Here is a 20,404-nt window from a genome sequence, read left to right on the forward strand (position 1 = left end):
CAACGAGGGTCGGTATATTAGGTGATTAAGTGAATAATTGAGTTCAGTGCATTATTTACCAAACACCATCGATAGAGACAGTTTAAATTAGTAATCAAACACTTCAAATTGTGTTTCTCTACCAAAGACTCAGAAAAGGGAAGGAAACACCGAGTCCAGATCGTGGGGAGTCATCGAGGTTTGTGCACAACAACTGTTTCTTTTGAATTATTTTCAATGGAAATAAATATTGACTATTTGCATATCATTGTTTTAAATTGTGGAAATGTGTTTGGTGGACACTTATTGATTGAAAAACATTGTGAATGGTTTGAAACTGTAAAAAAGTGTTTGAATGGTATTTGATGGATACTTATTGATTGAAAAGCATCAGAAATGGTTTTGTGTAAATTGAAGTGAATTACGAATTGTGTTGCCATTTTGTGAATGAAATTATAACTTTGGAAATTTATTGGATTCTTATGGATCATTTGAATAAAATGTTTGGAATTGTTTTGACTCACAATTGGCATGACACTGATAATATGTTCCTCCTCCATTAATGGGGTGAGTGTGATTATTCCTCCCTCTTTGACTTATTAGTCTGGGGTGAGTATGATTATGTTCCTCCCTCTTTGACTTCCCAGTCTAAGGTGAGTATGGATGAGTTCTCATTATATAGCTAGCTTCCTCCCTCATTGATTTCGATTATTGGGGTGAGCATGTCTTGTCGTGGTGTACAACACGGCATATATGGAAAAATTGTGTCATGGCCTAAATTGTGTTATAGATTGGCAACACTGTATTCTTGATTATTTGATCGAATTGTGTTATTATGTATTGTGAGATTGTGAAATTGATTTAAACTCTTATTGACATATCATCTATTGAATTCAACCATGATCTGACTTATTGAAAATTATTGTGATATTAACAAATGGAGTTTAAATTCTTGTTGACATTTATTGTCTTGAATTTAACTATGGTTTTAAGTATCCACTATTGATATGATTTATGAATTGTGATTTAAAATTTGTATTTGGTAAATGTTGTGCACCACTGAGACATTGTCTCAAATGATAGCTTTATTGCCGCCGCAGTAGAGAGACAGCATAGGGCAGAGCTAGGGTCTTGGTATCGCCAATGAGAGATTTTTGGGTATAGTGAGTATACCACATGTGGCATTTTGTAATCAGAATGTATATTCACTATATGTATATTTTGTTCTTGGTTTTGAGCAGTTGTAAATTTAAGTTGTACAGTAAAGTTGTAAAATAATTATGAGTTATTTGGCTTGTAAAAATTGTGTTATATCTTTGTATCTTAGTCTTTGAAAATCACTGTGGATTTGACTTGAGAAATGTGTTGTGTTGATAAAAATGTTGGAGTTGAGATTTGAAAATATATTGAAGTGCTTTTTACAGGTTTTCTGAAGAACTGTTTTGTCCAAAATACAAATGGCACCTTGCCAAAATTTTTACAGATATTCCAAATAAATCAAATGAGTTAGTTGTTTCACTTCAGTTCACCAAAGTCTTTCACACCTGTAAATAGTGCTCACCACTGTAAAAGAAGTAAGAAAAGTTTTTAAAATCCCTTGTAGTGTATTTAATGGATTATCAGTAGACGGAGTTGGTAATTCATTAGGTATACTACGGGATCATGTTATGCCTTACAGAGGGGTAGGGTGTGACATCATAGACCATGGTTAACACCTAGTATAGCATGCCATGGACACCCAATTGTTAATAAGGTTTACCTTAAATGAACCTATAATCATATGTTACCATGCACTAGAATCTCTCTGTTACAGAATCCCAATTTGAGCTAGAGCCATGATTTATGTCAAACCTTATTTGCTATGAATATTATGTTCTCTTTTAATTCTAGTTATTGATTAAAAGATTTTTCTCATCAGAAACTCTTTTCTGATTAAATCTATTTGTCCTGGCTAGAATCTTGAAACATTAGGAACAATTAAATGAACATAGGATTTCATCCCTATATACTTAGAGGAACAAATTCCATCTTGATCAACACCTACCTCCATATATAGCTAGCAGGAGCCAACACATGCCCATATACCCATACACTGTACAAGTATGAAAGCAGTATCAAACTCAAACCACCTATATACAAGATAACTGTTCTATCTCAGGTTTAAAGATTATATGCACTGATATGATTTATAACAATTCATTGACAAGAGTAAACTCCATGTGCTTGTTATAAGTGTCACTGGTTCGGCCTACTTATCATGTATAAGTGCCTATCATGTTTGTTATATGGCATGAGACTCACCATTCCTTCTTATTTACATATTATATAAATAACTTGAGAACAAACATGATTACAATCTTTTTGGATAAGTCATATCCTTATTGTGAAGTATCCTCGATTGTGAACCTATTTATGATACTTTGTGCTAGAGATACTGTCACTCATATTCTTAACAACTTAATAATAGAATTTGGAACAAAATATAAATGGACCTTTTTTATTACACATAAATATATTATGTAAACGGAAAAGTTAAAATGCCTTTTATTAGTAAAAGGCGTATAAGATACATACTGAATGATATGCTCTAGGGCATACTACTAACAGTGCCAGCAGGGTTACTACAGCCATTGCCAATTCCCGAGTGGAAATGGGAATGAATTACTATGGATTTTGTGATGGGACTTCCACGTGTACAGAAGGATCATGATTCAGTTTGGGTTTTTATAGATCGGTTCACTAAGTTTGCACATTTTCTACCTGTGAGAATGGACTACAGTCTAGAAAGATTGGCTAAACTGTACATTGATGAAGTGGTGAGGTTGCATGGAGTGCCAGTGTCTATTGTATTAGATAGAGATCCGAGGTTCACTTCTAGATTATAGGGTAATTTTCAAAAAGCCCTAGGAACTATATTGAACTTCAGCACAGCATTCTATCCACAGATAGATGGCCAGTATGAGAGAATCATCCAGATCTTGGAGGATATGCTTTGAGCTTGTGTGATTAAGTTTGAAGGAAGTTAGGATACACACTTGCCTTTGATTGAATTTGCTTACAGCAACAACTATCAGTCAAGTATTGGGATGCCTCCATATGAAGCACTCTAGGATGAAATGGGCGAGAGAAGGTTGATTGGCCCAGAAATTTTGAGATTTGGCAGAAAGGGGAAACTGAGTCCTCACTTCATCAGACCATATGAGGTTCTTGAAAGAGTGGGCCCGTTAGTATACAAACTTGCCTTACCTTTAGAGTTGGAGAAGATCCACAATGTTTTACTTGTCTCCATGTTAAGGAGATATAGATTAGATCCATCAAACATCTTGCCAGTAGAGGAAATAGAGGTGAATCCAGACCTAACATATGATGAAGAACCCATAAAAATCTTAGCACATGAGGTGAAACAGTTGAGGAACAAGCAGATATCATTGGTCAAAGTGCTGTGGAACCATCATTCGAGCCAGAAGGCTACATGGGAATGCAAGGAGGACATGAGGAAAATGCACCCATAATTATCGTGAGACTAAGACCAGGTAAATTTTGGGACAAAATTTCTTCTAAGGAGAGAAGAATTGTAACACCCTCATATTAAGTAGTTCCGTACATTCTACTGTTCTGGTGACTAATGTCTGTCCGGACAGCTAGAATGTCTAGAACTAAACTTAAATTACATAGAGTAGTCATAAATAAAAGTAATAAAGATTAAATGAGGTTGGATGAATGTGACACCCCTCACCCGTCTACAGTGTAGCCGAGCAAGGAATGCATATTCGGTGCCGGAGCACCCTATCTTATGCTGTCCTATTCACTATTAATTTTAAACTTCATTTAAAACATGTGGAGACTTTTTTTTTATCACAAATTATTTTTATGGATACCTGGGCAGAGCCTCCTCTGTCTTATTAGCATCTGGCGGGTTCCATTATTTACCTGTTAAAAACAATTTCATATCCATTTATCTAGTCATATAACATGTCATTCACAAATTTTCATGTAATTTTAAGAAAATAATAAAACTTATTCATATGAAAATTTACATACAAAAGCTTACAGTTTTATTTGCAATCCAAAATATAAGTACAATTTATTTATATCATAAACTATAATTACATAACATTTATATACAATGAACCAAAATACTAAGTTTATACATAGGCTCTATCAAAATACTACAACTAATGAGGTGAACTCTGGACTATGGCAGATCTGGTCAACTGTAGTCAGAACATTACTGTGGTGGCTGTTATGTCTTGTCTCCAATACCTACATGATAGAAAAACCAACGCGCTAAGCGAGTTGCTTAATGGTGCATAATTGAATAACTAAATAAAGTGAAATAACAATTCTAGGTCAATTGTATTTTTATTGCACTTTGGAATCAATTGATTTATCAGGATCTTATCTATTCATTTATTTCATTCTCAGTCTTTTAAAATCATATAAATACCCAAGTGACCTATAATAGACGATAAGTGCTAGGTACACGGGAGTATACTAGTTAGACAGCCGTATGTCTATCTAGTATACATCTGTCATGTTAGGCACAAAGCTAGCGGGCAGGTTTTTAAAGCCATATATAAAATTACACATAATGACCAATGGGCAGGCATAGAGCCTATAGATCAATCATATCTGACATATATTATCGGGCAATGATTATCCATGTAGGAAGTATTGCTATCTGTATTCCCTAATTGGTATACCAATTGATCCAACTATATATATATAAGCCTAGGTTTACTTTGGGCAATTAAGCATTATTAATTATTTAACAAAATTTTCATGTCCATGTATAGTGGTGAAAGTGTGCCCCACATATCTATTTCATGTAATTTTAGCATGTAGTGACTTATTAAGGATAAGTCAATAATTTATTTCTTGAACCTTTCTTTAGGTTCAATTTCAATATCTTAACTTTGCATATCAATTTGAGTAATTTATGGCTACTGTTTGGCCACACTTCCTCAATGGAAGTTGTTCCTCTATGTCTTATCTTTGTTTCCTTTTAAATCATGTCATTTGATTTTGCATAACTCAAGCTATGGTCAAATAACCATAACTAGGTCAATTCTGAATTATGGTTCTTTTAACTAGGCAGTTTTGGTTTTGGACTTTACCAATTTATTTGAACAGGTTATAGCAACACTTAGTGTAACGCCCTCACCGCTGGTAGTCTGCACATTCTACTACCCCAGCAAACAGTCAGGGTGTCTGGAACTACACCTAAATGACAGTGAGGACACATAAAATGAAAGAACACATGATAGAAAAATACAAGAAAAATTAAGGTAAAATAAAAGACTTGAAATGAAATTAGGCTAAAAGAGTTGTGTCCCGGACCCCCGAGAAACCCTAGGAATAAATTTTCAGGGTTTAACTAAAATTTTACCGAGGTGTAAATGGATTTAAAAATGTCAAGGAAACTTTAATCTATTGATGAAAGTGAAAATAAAAATTTAAAATAGACAGTGTGAAAATTAAAGGAATTGTCCGATCGGTAAATTCCGAAAAAAGAGGGACGTTAACCCAAAGAGGGGCATTCTGGTTATTTGACATTCAAAGTTGACTTTTGACCAAAAAGTCCATTAAAAATTAGTGATACAAAAATTTAGTAAATCCCATAAAAACCCCCCATGAAATCATGAAATTACATTAGTGCAATTAAGGGAACTTAAGTGGGGTTAATTGGGAATTTAGAAACTTTGATTATTATATTATTATTTTAAGTTAGTGGAGGGGGGTATAAAAGGGCCAAGTGAGCAGAAAATGAAGAAAGAAAACTCACCTCTTTCCTCATTTCCTTCATGGCTGAAACCTAGCCTTACTCTCCCCCATTGAATCTTTCATTTGCATGCTCATTTCTAGCCACAATCTTCACCAATCCCCTTCACCAAAGTTATTCCCCACATCAAAAGGAAGCCATTGACACTAATTAGAAGAGGTAAAGGTTGAAATTTGGCTATTCAAGGGGCTGCAATTAAAGGTTAGTGCATAAATCCCTACCTCTTTTCTTTGAATTCTTGAAATTAAGGTTAATTAAGTTAGTATGTTACCAAATTTGAAGGAATTTGTGACACCCCTTACCCGACTACAGTGTAGCCGAGCAAGTTATGCCACTCAGTGTGCCGGAGCACTCTATTTTATCTGATTTCATTACAGTCCTTGATTTATTTATTCAAAAACTTTATTGAAGATTTAGGCTATTTTTACTTTTATCAAAATCTAACTAAATTGGAAATTTCAAAAATTTTAACGATAATCCAACAAAGTGTCGGCTGTAATTTGGACTAACAGTTCTTCTGAACCTGCCAAAGACAACTTCAATATATACTCAATTTCTCAAACTTAATAGTCTCAAAAATTTTGAAACATAATGTATCTCAATACAGTATCCAGATTTCTCAGAAATCTCATTAGATTTTCAATATCTCAATATTCACAAGTATAATCTCATTATAACTCAAATTCAATTCACATACTAAAATACTTACTTTGAATAGCTTCCATAATTCATAGGTTAATTACATGAGTTTATTTTGTACAAGATATACAAATAATTTACAATGTGCTAGGAATGAACAATATACATAACATGTATAAAATGAGCCCTATCTACATGCATTGCTGAGGAGGTGACAATCTTGAACTCTTCTGACACTTCGCAGATCCGACTCCAAAAATCTCAATCGATACCATCTGGTTTTACCTTTCAAGACTACATGAGGAAGCAATTCCATCGCGCTAAGCATTTCTGCTTAGTGGTGCAATAATATAACCAGAAATAATATATACAAGTAAAGAAAGAAATAAATGATAATTCAGATACTCAAGAATCAATTTAATTTGGTATGATATTTCTAGTATCAACGATCTTATACACTAGTTTGTTCCTCTTTGGAAGTGCTTAGTTTATAACTTTTCAGTAATACTAGCAGGTATATAATTTATTCTATCTGTATTGTATTTCAAGTCCGCATTTGCTCGCAATTTATATTTTTGTTATGTTTCTTTTGCTAATCTCTTTTGCTTATTCATTCAATACTTAATTTAATTGTACTGGATTTTCATTATACTTAACTTAACTTAGCTGCCTGAATTGAATAATACTTTAATTGACTGCCCAAGTAACCTATACTAGACGACTGGACTGGATAACAGGTCGTTGGCACTGGACACCGTGGTGCCTCAGGCCGTCATACCATGGGACGCAGAACGTCAACCATGTATGCAGTCAGTATGGCTAAAAAGCCATGATGTCACATAATCGGGCATAAAAGCCATGCATACGGGCATAAAAGCCATGAATAAGGGCATAAAGCCATGAATACAGGCATAAAGCCTTTCGTAGTACTGCTAAAACAATACCCTATTGGCATGCCAAACTATCCAAACCAATCTTGTTAGGTATACTAGGGCATTTGATACTTTAAATTATTAATATATTGTGCTTTATGACTTCATTATTTCATGATAAATTTCAATCATAATTCATACATTCATTTGATCATTTATATGATCACAATTCACATCAATTATCCTTTTATACCATTGTACTCAAAATACTTCTCCTCTTTATAATAATGAGAACTAATGTCTCATTCATACATTAATATGGTTTATTTATCCATTCATTATGTTATTCATATTGATCCCAATTCTAAACAATGGTTCACATGTACCATTGTATTCAAAACATTTTTTCTTTCTCATTTATACATTCAAGAGTCTACTTATGTAATTACAAATTTTATATTTCAAGTTGAGTTACTAATATTTTTATGAATTCCATTTGTGATGGGCATATATGCCCTAACTATCTATTCACATCAATTAGGTGACTTATTTTTCATGTTTCAAGTAATCCATGAATATTTCATGGATTTCAAATTTATGGCCTAAATTTCTTTTTAACAATTTTGACTAGGATGCATAGTCCATATTTGTCATACAATTCTAAGCATTTAAGCTTAGAATTGGTTCTAGGTCTTCATCTTAATTCACTAATCATTTTGATTACTATTCACCATACTAGTCAACCAAAATGTTGACCTTTTTATACTTAATGGATATATTAATTCTAATTACACCAAGATCCCACATTTTGAGTTTTACATTTACTAGTATTAATTGCCAATTGCAATTTAAAGTCCCCTAGATGCATTTCTAATTTCAAATTTTGAATTTCAAGTTTTGGTGTCACTATTCACCTCATTGGTCAACAAAAATATTGACTTTTGCATAGACAATAGGTACATTGGTTTTAACACTCCCGATGTACCACATTTTGCATTTAAAACTTGTTGGAATCAATTACCAAATCCATTTCCAAGCTTATTTCAAGTTTTCATGTCACTATTCACTTCATTAGTCAATTAAAATGTTGACTTTTGCATAGAAAATATGTACATTGACTTTGGCACTTCAAACATACTACATTTTTCATTTAAAACTTGTTGGTTTTGGTCACTTTCTCAAAGCTTAGGTCATTTTGGCAAAATTGCCACTTTTCGGTTTTGGTGCTCCGAAGTTGCACTGTTTCATTGGTCGATTTACTGTTGGAATTTGATAAAACTTCCTTCATAGAAAATGTTCCTTATTTTGTCTAGTTGAATTTATTTTTTTGAATCACTCTATTTGGAGTTTTGTAGCTCAAGTTATGGCCAAAATAATTTACTGTTCACGTGCACTGTTCATGCTGCTATCATGAGTTCTGGCAGATTTTGATCCAACTTTAGTCAGTAATTTGATCAAGTTAAGTTCCTAATTTGGTCTAACTTTCTTCATATGAAATGTTCTACTATGCCTTAGGTTTCCATCGGTTCAAGAATCGCCTAAATCCGAGTTTTCTAGAGAGAGTTATAGTCCTCCAAACATTGCTGCTCAAATGAAAATTTTGGAAATCTCAGTACAGTAAACTTCACTTTGCTCAATGATTTGATTAGGTTATGGTCATAATTTGGGGTAGGTTTCTTCATGAAAGTTGTTTGTCTATGTCTTAACTTGTTTCTGTAAAAATTTCAGGTCAATTGACCATATCTACAGTGAGTTATGGCCAAATGAACAGTTACTGTTCATTTGGTCATTTCTGCAGGGGCTATTTGCAGGGTATCCGGATTGAGGCCAACTTTTGGTCCTCTTGCTTTGGTCTTTTGGGCAGGGTTTCTTCAGCAAAAATGTGCCATTATAAGCCTAGTTTCATGTCCAATTGGCCAAACACCAATTGGACCAACACAGCCCAAGCTATGGCAGTCCAAGTGGACTGAAATTTTAGTCACCCTGCTGCACTCACAAGGCAACATGCTCCTTCTCTTTGCCATGCTACATTTCAGTCCAATTTATGGCCAACTTACCTAAAATGGTCCCTAATTGACCATTAAAATGTTCTCTAACAATTTCCAAAGCCAAGTCAAATTTTCACTTCTCAAAACCCTAGTTTTCCCATTATGATTCACACATACACCTTAGATACACACTTTCATTCATCACATATGTGTATATGCTCCTTAAACATAATCTCTAATTCATTTTAAGTCCATTAAAACCATTAAAAATACTCCATCATTGTTCCTTCCTTAGGGCTGCCAAAATTTATGGTACACATACACATGAGTTTTAGTCCATTTAACTTACAATTTCATACTAAATTCAAGTCCTTAACATGGAAGTAAAGGAATATTAGCATAAGTAAGCACTAACCTCTTGTAGGGAAAAATTTTCCAAGCTTAAACTTCCCTTTCCTTCACTTTCTAGGCTACCAAACACCTTCCCAAGATAAGTGGACAAGTTTTAATGAAGAGAATTTAAGGTTTAGTGGTGAGAATTCAAGGTTTGGAAGAGAGAAAATGAAATGAATTTTAATGGAGGAAGAAAGGTTCACGTATGGAAATTGGGAAGAAGAAGAAAGCTGCATTTTTCTCTCATTTTCTGCCCATTTTATTGATTTTAAATGGGTTATAGCCATGTGTCACCATATAATTGGGTGAAGGTACACTAATGACATCATGTGATGTCATAAATTCCCATTTAATTCATTTTTTTTCTTTTCTTTTCTACTCATTTTTAATTAAATTTTTAGTAATATTTATTCACATTTTAGATCATAATAATTATTTACTTAACTGGACAAGTCGGCCAAAAATCGTCTCTGAAGGCGAAATGACCAAAATGCCCTCCGTTTGGCTTAACGGGTCAAAATTGTCTGTACCGATTGAAAATTTTTTCTAAATATTTTCTTGGCATTCTAATGCCATAGGAACCTCAATGACCCTTCTCTGGAGTCCCAAAAATTATTTTATGAATTTTTACCCGGGTCTAGGGCTCCTAGTTGCGAGAACCGCAACTTCCCTCCGGTTACCCATCGCTTACGCATCGGCTCGTTCAACTTTGTTGTATTTTATTTCTAAAATTTTTCCTAAATTTTTCTTATTTATATTTGAGTTAATTTTGGTTCCTGAATTTAATTTAAATATTTTTCCGGACGTTCTAGCTGTCCGGACCTACACCGGTCACCGGAACAGTAGAATGTACGGAGTTGCTACCGGGAGGATGTTACAGAATTGAGGGGTAATTGGTAAACCCCCAATTCAGCAGCCATGGGAGCTAGGGGAGATTGTTTAATTTGTACATGAAATTGATGCCTAGTAGTGTTAATTAAACTAATTACATGAATTAGGATAGAAGTGCACATGGGTGTTTGAGGTTTGATTGTGAATTAGGGTTTGTAACCCTAAATTTTGGGGATTTTGCTTAGGCTTAAATCTGCCCAATTTTTCAGCCTTAATTAGCTTAATTATTGATAAATTAGACATATAATTGGTGAATTATAATTTTGATTAAGGTAACTAAGAGTATAGGAATTAAATTACTTGTATAATTATTGATTTTGATACTTTATCTTAGGGCTTTGAACAATTGTGAGTAATTAAGGATACTGCCCAATTTGGCAGCCTTGAGGAACATATAAAATATGTAATTTCATGAATTAAATTGCGAATTATGGTGTCCATGGACATGTGGAAGTGAATTAGGCATTGATTGTTGAAATTACATGTATTAGTCAATTATTCCATGCACATATTATTGACCTTGACCAAATTGAATTTAAGGTTTTGAATTGCTTATTATAGACTTTTGTATACTAATGGATATTGATCGATTGAGATGAATTGGTGATATTAGAAGTGCCATCAATATATACTTGAAGTTTGGGAGATGGAAAAATGAATTATTGGGAGTGTTATTTTGTGCAGGTTGTGATATTGTTGAAAATAATGTATAAATGGTGTTAAAACTGACCTTGTGTGACTCCAATTGGTATGAGGCCAATTGGAGGTGAAAAATGACCTAAAACACTGCAACTTTTATGTAGAGACCATGTCCCAATTCTGCTTAAAAATTGACCTAAAACTTGACCAAATCCGAATTGTAACTTTAGTGAACCTAGAAATGACCAAATAAACAGTGTTCACTCTTTTGGTCATATCTCACTGTAGACAGGTCCCAATGACCTGAAATTTGTATCATTAGAAAGGTTAGACATAGGGCTACAACTCTTGTAGAGGACAAAAAGCCCATAAATGCCATTTACCTAAGCAAATTGCTTGTCTAATTTGAGGTACCAAATCTGTCCAGAATTGACACTGCCCAGAATTTGCCATATAAGGACCACTTGACCAGTTTTGGTAAAAAAAGCCATAACTTGGTCCATTTAACTCCAAATGCCCTGAACTAGTGCCAAATTGTCACTAAGACATAGGCCTACAATAATGGTATTTTGACCAAAACCTAAAAACTTAGGAAACTTGGTCAATTAACTTGATTAAATTGGCATACCAAATCTAGAAATGGTTCAAATGACCATTAACTCCAGCAAAGTTTTTTAAGCATAACTCCCACTAGAAGTCTTCAAACAAAATGAGCCATACCATTCTGGAAAGTTCAGTAATACACCATCAACTTTGTTTTACACCTCTCCCTCACCTTACGAATGTAAGAAGCTCAAATGTTGGGTCAAACCTACTACCCTAGTTGAACATCCTGTCACTATAAGGCCATCGAGTCTAGTCTAATAATTTGACTGTAAGTAACCCTACAAGTCTTGAAAAATTACAATAAAAAATTATTTGTGACCATAAGACATAGGGTAACATATCCTATGAAGAGTAATAGACCTAAATATAGCAGCAACATACTCAAATAAAATTGACAACGTATAATAGCAAAACTGCCTAGTAAGAGAATCAAAATTCAGAATTGACCTAGTTATGGTCAATTGACCATAACTTGAGTTATACAAATCCAAATGATATGATTCAAAAAGAGAAATAAAGACAAGACATAGAAGAACAATTTCTTTTTCAGGAAATGGGGCAAAACATTGACCACAAACTATCCAAAGTCAAATGCAAAGTTAAAATCTCGAAATTGAACCTAAAGAAAGGTTCTTACAAAACATTAGTGGCTTATCGCTACTAAGTCACTATATGCTAAATTACTTAAAACAGGTATGTGGGACCCACTTTCCCACTACACATTAACACAAAATTCGGTTATCACTACATTACACTAAACGAGTATGTGGGACCAACCTTCCCACTAAAAAATGACATGAAAAGCCTACTAAGAAGTTACTAATGCTAAATTACCCAAAGTAAACCTGGGCTTATGTATTTTGTATGGATCGATTCGTATACCAATTAGGGACTACAGATAGTAGTACTGCCTATAGGAATAATCACTGATCGACAAATATATGTCTAACATGATTGTTCTACAGGCTATATGCCTGACCGTTGGCCATTGTGCCTAACTACAGGCTTTGAAAGCCTGACCGCTGCCCTAGTGCCTGACATGACTATTGTATACAAGCTAGACATATGGCTATCTAACTAGTATACTCCCACGTATCCAGCACTTATAGTCTATTATAGGTTACTTAGGTACTGATATAAATAAATTAAGACTGCAAATATAAGAAATGACCAGAAAAGATACTGTTAAGTTAAATTGCTTCCAAAGTGCGGAAATTCGTAAATAACTTAGAAATTATGGAACTTAGTATAAAATGATTATTTTAATTATTTAAATGCATTTCTTTAAATTACGCACCACTAAGCAATTTGCTTACTGCGTATGGTTTTTCCATTGCGTAGGTGCTGGAGATCAGCAGCAGCCTCAGTAGCAGCAGCCACAGTAGTGTTCAAAAAGTGCTCTGACCAGATCTGCCACCGCCCAGAGTCACCTCACCAGTCATTTTGTATTTTAGTAGGGCCCATGTATAGACTAGTATTTTGGTTCATTGTGTATAAATATGATGTAATTACTAGTTGTGATGCAATAAAAATTATAAGTTTGTATTTTGGATTGTAATTAAAGTTATGTGTAACACCTTAGGCAAATCCCACATCGGCAAAACACGAGAGAGATGCTGGGTTTAAAAGTTGATAGTTCGTAACCCCTAGTGACGCATTTTAAAACCGTGAGGGCTTCGGCCCAGAGCGGACAATATCACTAGTGGGCTGGGTCGTTACATTTGTGGTATCAAAGCCACTCCGCGTGTAACCTTAAGCAATGGTGGGGCAAACCTCAGCGAGGACGCTGAGTCCCATAAGGGGGTGGGATTGTAACACCTTAGGCAAATCCCACATCAGCAAAACATGGGAGAGATGCTGGGTTTATAAGTTGATAGTTCGTAACCCCTAGTAACGCGTTTTAAAACCGTGAGGGCTTCGGCCCAGAGTGAACAATATCACTACTGGACCGGGCCGTTACATTATGAATTTCTGCATATGAATGTCTATATGAATGAATGAAATGAATGAATGAACTTGAGATTATATAAGCAGAAAAGAGATAATATGACATGTAAAAATATTAGACAGACATGATATTATTTTAATAGTTAACTTGTGGAAACCACTAGATGCTAATTAAACAGAGGGGGCTTTACCTGGGTATCCTCAAAGATAATTGTGATAAAAAAAAAGTTCCACACATTTTCTATAAGTTTAAAATTAACAATGAATAGGACAGCATAAGATAGAGTGCTTCGACACCAAATGTGGCACTACTCGCTTGGCTACACTGTAGACGGGTAAGGGGCGTCACATTTTAGTGGTATCAGAGCAGAGGTTTAGGCAATCCTAGACCTAGATAGATAGAAAGAAATAGTTACATCACATGCATGGGCCCTTAGATAGAGTTGAGGTGACACTAATGCAGATATGTTATTTGTCTATTTTATAGGATCAATGGCATTTGATCCTTCAGAGCACGGACCTTCAGGACAAATAAAGGAGGAGGTAGAGAGTCACACACCCGTAGCTGCTCCTAGTAAGGAGCGAAGTAGCAGAATAGAGTCATCACGAGGCACTACAGGTAGAGCACCGTAGGCCTTCCTGGAACAAATGACTCAACTACTCCGTCAGGTCACCGGAGCCATCCTTCAGCCACAATCACCCCCAGCTCCACAGCTTCAGCCACCACCACCACCACCTGTATAGCCACCTCCACCCCCACAGCCACAACCTATACATAGATCCCCTTTAGAGAAACTGCAGAAGTATGGGACAGTTGACTTCAGGGGTAGGAGGGAGGATAATCCAGCTGCAGTAGAGTATTGGCTGGAGAGGATAAAGAGGGTTTTGCAACAGCTCCACTGCACCCCAGAGCAGCAGTTAAAGTGTGCTCTATCCTACTATTATTGGATGATGCATATAGATGGTGAGTGACTGTATCTAGAGTAGTATAGCCTACACAGATTTCTTGGGAGTTCTTTTTGGCTGAATTCAGAAAGAAATATTATAGCCATGTGTACTTGGAGGCTAGAAAGAGGGAATTCCTGGCACTGAGGCAGAGGCAGCTTGTAGTCTCCGAATATGAGTAGGAATTCATGAGACTTAGTTGATATGCATTAGAGATTATGCCTACAGAGATTGATAAATGCAAAAGGTTTGAAGATGGACTGAATGACAACATCAGACTAATAGTCACATCTCTTCACTTCACAAACTTCTCCCAGTTGATAGCATCAGCCCTTGATGTGGAGAGAGTCAGAAATGAAGAGCAGTCTAGAAAGGATAGGCAACGTAAGAGGAGTTCTAGATCTGGACAGTCTGGTTTAACAACCATTGGCAGTAAGAAGCCCAAGGAGCCTCAAGGTCACAATCAAGGTCAAGGCAAGAGGCAGAAATCTCGGTTTGCTCTGAGGAGAGGAAGACAGTCTGTTGCATCAGTAGGTAGGTCACCTGGTGCAGTTACATGGGGATCAGCCCTACCACCAGCTTGTACACATTGTGGGAGGCCCTACAGAGGAGAGTGCAGATTCTTGACTGGTGGGTGTTTCAGATGTGGGTCTATGGATTACTTTTTGAAGGATTGCCTACAGAGGAATGTTAATGCTCCCACTGTTCCACCCCAGACAGAGAGGACTACCCCGACAGCACAGAGGGGTAGAAGACCTCCGAGGCTTGTTATAGCTGGTACATCACAGAGGCACACTGCAGACACAGCTCAAAGGTAGGAGACCAGGGTGGCACCTCGTGCATATGCTATGAGGGCTCGGGAGGAGCCAAAGCCAGCAGATGTCATTAGAGGTACATTTTCTCTTTATGATATGTTAGTATGTGCATTGATTGATCCGGGTTCCACACATTCATATGTGTGTATCGCACCACCAATTGATAGAGGAGTACAGATAGAGGAGTTAGAAGAGGAAATACAATTTACAAACCCTTTAGGCCATAGTGTCATGGTGAAGAAGGTCTACAAGGGTTGTCTTCTGAAAATATAAGGGTGTGAGTTTCCAATTGACGTAATTGAACTACCATTCCATGAGTTCGATGTGATACTGGGTATGGATTGGTTATCACGTCATCAGACAATGGTAGATTATTGGCTGAAGAGGATTTCACTACAGACAGTAATAGGGGATGAGATTACAGTTGTGGGTGAAGGAACGGGTTGTATTTCTGCTATCATATTAGCCACAGCAGCCAGAAGAATGATAAGAAAGGGTTTTCTTAGCGTATGTAGTTGATACTAAGAAGACTAGCCCGAGCATATAGGAGATCCTCATAGTATGTGAATTTCCGGAGGTGTTTCCGGAAGAGTTACCAGGTTTGCCACCTGATAGAGAAGTGGAGTTTGCTATAGAGGTTATGCCGGGTACCGCACCGATTTTTATTGCTCCATATAGGATGGCACCTATTGAATTGAGAGAGTTGAAAGTTTAGTTATAGGAGCTACTAGATAAGGGTTTCATAAACCCTAGTGTGTCACCTTGGGGAGCACCGGTGTTATTTATAAAGAAGAAAGATGGTACACTACGGCTTTGTATAGACTATCAGCAGTTTGATAAGGTGACTGTGAAAAATAAATATCCGTTACCACGGATAGATGACTTGTTTGATCAACTGAAGGAAGCCGGTGTGTTCTCTAAGATAGATATCAAATCAGGCTATCACTAGCTAAAAGTAAAGGAGACAGATGTGCCAAAAACTGCTTTCAGGACCCGGTATGGACACTATGAGCTTTTAGTGATGCCATTTGGGCTAACATATGCACCAGCAGCTTTTATGGACCTAATGAACTGTATCTTTCACTCCTACTTAGATCAGTTTGTTGTAGTCTTTATAGATGATATTCTGGTGTATTCTAAGAACAAGAAGGAGCATGATAAATACCTGAGAGTAGTTCTACAGACACTGCAGGAAAAGCAGTTATATGCCAAACTATCCAAGTGTGACTTCTGGTTAGATGAAATAGCCTTCCTTGGACACATTGTATCAACAGATGGGATGAGGGTGGATCCAAGGATGATTAAAGCAATAGTTGAATGGAAACCTCCTAGAAATGTAACAGAGGTCAGAAGTTTCTTAGGGTTAACTGGTTATTACAGGAGATTTGTAAAGGGATTCTCCCTTATAGCAACCCCACTGACTAAGTTGCTATATAAGAATGTCAAATTTGACTGGAATGATAAATGCCAGGCTAGCTTTGAGAAGCTAAGGGCTATGCTAATAGAAGCTCCAGTGCTGACACAACCAGAGTCAAGGAAAGACTATGTGATCTATAATGATGCCTCTCATAATTGGCTTGGGTGTGTTCTAATGCAAGAAGGTAAAGTAGTTGCCTATGCTTCTAGACAGCTAAGGCTATAATGAAAAGAACTACCCAACACATGATCTAAAATTGGCTACAATAATATTTGCACTGATGATATGGAGGCATTACCTATATGGTGAGAAGTGCTACATATACATGGATCACAAGAGTCTGAAGTACTTGTTAACCCAAAAGGAACTCAATCTGAGACAGAGGAGATGGATTGAATTCCTTAAAGATTATGACTATGTGATTGACTATCACCCTAGAAAGGCGAATGTAGTGGCTGACGCATTGAGCAGGAATTCCATGATGGCTTTAAGAGCATTGAATGCTCAGTTGTCTGTAGCATAGGATGGGGTAGTTTTGGCTGAGTTGCATGGAAAGCCAATTTTGCTATAGCAAATACAAGAAGCACAGCTAAGGGATGAGAAGTTGCTAACTGTTATAGGTAGAGTTAAAGAGGGGAAGGAGACTGGCTATGAGTTGAAAGGAGATGGATGCTTATACTATAAAGGCAGAATTTGTGTGCCAGGAGATGAGGAACTGAAAAGAAGTATCCTAAAAGAGGCACACAGTAGTTTCCATGCTATACACCCAGGAAGTACTAAGATGTATCATGACCTAAAAGCATAGTATTGGTGGCTTGGAATGAAGAAGTGAAGGAACGGAAGCGTGAAAAACACAAGTTTATACCATTGAATTCAAAAATTTTCACCTAGGGTCACATGCATCATGCAAGATTTATTTTTATCTATTTGATTTCAATGATAAACAACATATTAAAACTCTTTTAATATGTTTTTGGATCTGTATTTGCCATTTAAGATTTTAAAATTAATCAGATTAATTTTAGAACCCTAGATTAAATCAAGAACGATTACACTAACCTCTTGATGTGCCGCAATGTTCTGCGCTTTGAGATTCGTCTTGAGACACCAGATGTTGTCCCTCTAGCTTGTCCACACCAAGAACACCTATGGCAGCCCTTGAACAGCTTCTAAAGCCTTTTCTATTAATTAGAAATTCAAGTTCTGCCTTTTAAGAGATTAGAGATGTAAACAGGACACTAGAAACAATTTCTAGTGTTCTTAATTCAAGAGATTGATGGCTAATCTCTTTGAATTGATGAGAGATGAAGAGAAATAGCTGGAGAGGCTCAAAGTGGCGTGACAATTGAGAGGAGAGGCTGCTGGTTATGTTTTCTTTTCATAACCACACTTAAATAGCTAGGTTAACACATTAAACCCTAGCCACATGTCACCTTTTGATTAGCTCTAGGTTTAAGTGACCCAATCACATTGTACCAAGTGTCAAACCTATATTTAATCTTTATTTTAATCATCTTACATGATTAAAAAACATTTGGCAAGCTAATGTGTAATCCCATGTGTCACCATCTCATGGTGCCACGTGTCACACTGTGAAATGACCAAAATGCCCCTGTGTCTTAATTTTGAGTTCTTAACCCAAAATAATTATTTTCTTCTTCTAATTAATTTATATCAAATATAAATTAATTAATTAATCTCTATTAATTAATTTCTCATTAATTAAATTCATATTTAAATACTTTAAATATAAATTTAACTTATATTATACATCCAATAATCTAGATTTGGTTTCAAGTCATGCTAGGGACTTTGCAATTTAATTGCAAACCAAAACTATTTAATTAATCAATTAAACTCTTTAATTAATTAATTAAATCATATTTAAATAGGTGATAACTTGTGTATGTGTGTGACTTACTAGGCTCATCACTAATTGGCAATGAGACATGATATCAACTCTTAATATCATCAGAACTCTTTCTTACCATAAATGATTTCTCTAAATCATTTTATGAACCTCATAGACCATGGTTAACACCTAGCATAGCATGCCATGGCCACCCAATTAGTAATAAGGTTTACCTTAAATGAACCTATAATCATATGTTACCATGCACTAGAATCTCTCTCATACAAAATCCCAACTCAAGCCGGAGTCATGGTTTATGTCAAACTCCATTTGCTATGAATATTATGTTCTCTTTTAATTCCAGTTCTTGATTAAAAGATTTTTCTCATCGTAAACTCTTTCTCAATAAATCTATCTATCTGGCCAGAACTTGAAACATCAAGAACAATTAAATGAACATAGGATTTTAACTCTATTTACTTAGAGGAACAGATTCCATCTTGATCAACACCTACCTCCATATATAACTAGCAGAGCCAACAGATGCCCATATACCCATACACAGTACAAGTATGAAAGCAGATCAAACTCAAACTACCTATATACAAGATAATCGTGCTATCTCAGTCTAAAGATTATATGCATCGATATGATTTATGACAAAACATTGACAAGAGTAAACTCCATGTGCTTGTCATAATTGTCACCGTTCGACCTACTTATCATTTATAAGTGCCTATCATGTTTGTTATATGGCATGAGACTCACCATTCCATCTTATTTATATCTCATATAAATAACTTGGGAACAAACATGAGTACAATCTTTCTGGATAAGTCATGTCCTTATTATGAAGTATCCTCGATTGTGAACCTATTTATGATACTTTGTGCTAGAAATATTGTCACTCATATTCTTAACAACTTAAGAATAATATTTCTAACAAAATATCAATGGATCTTTTCTATTACACATAAATATATTATGTAAACGGAAAAGTAGAAATGCCTTTTATTATTAAAAATATGTACAAGATACATACTAAATGATATGCTCTAGGGCATACTACTAACAATCTCCCACTAGCACTAGAGCCATTCATTACAATACCTTAGACCCATCTTCTCAAGATGTCACCTAACTGAGCTTGTGACAAAGGCTTAGTGAATGGATCACTAAATTTTTCACCGATGTTATTTTTCTGCATGGCTATATCGCTTTGCCCAACTATATGTCCGATAATGTGGTAGTTCCTTTCTATGTGTTTGGATTTTGGTGAGACCTTAGTTCCTTAGCTCAGTATGATCGCTCCATTATTGTCACAAAGGTAGTGGAACCGCTGACTCAATGGAAGGAACTACTGTAAGTTCTCACACGAACTTCTTTATCCAAATGACTTCTTTGCAACATCCGATGCAAAGAATATACTCAGCCCTACGTAGTGGAATCGCAATGCGTGCTCGCTTGAAACTCTTCCAACCGATCGCACTCCATTACAAATGAACACATATCCAGAGGTAGACTTTCTATCATCGATATCTGATTGGAAATCAGAATCAGTATAACCATCCAATTGCAAGTCTCCACCTCCATAAATCAAGAATAAATCCTTAGTTCTTCTCAAGTACTTAAGGATATT

The sequence above is a fragment of the Hevea brasiliensis genome, chromosome 2 (genome assembly GCF_030052815.1).
Source record: "Hevea brasiliensis isolate MT/VB/25A 57/8 chromosome 2, ASM3005281v1, whole genome shotgun sequence".
Taxonomy (NCBI): domain Eukaryota; kingdom Viridiplantae; phylum Streptophyta; class Magnoliopsida; order Malpighiales; family Euphorbiaceae; genus Hevea; species Hevea brasiliensis.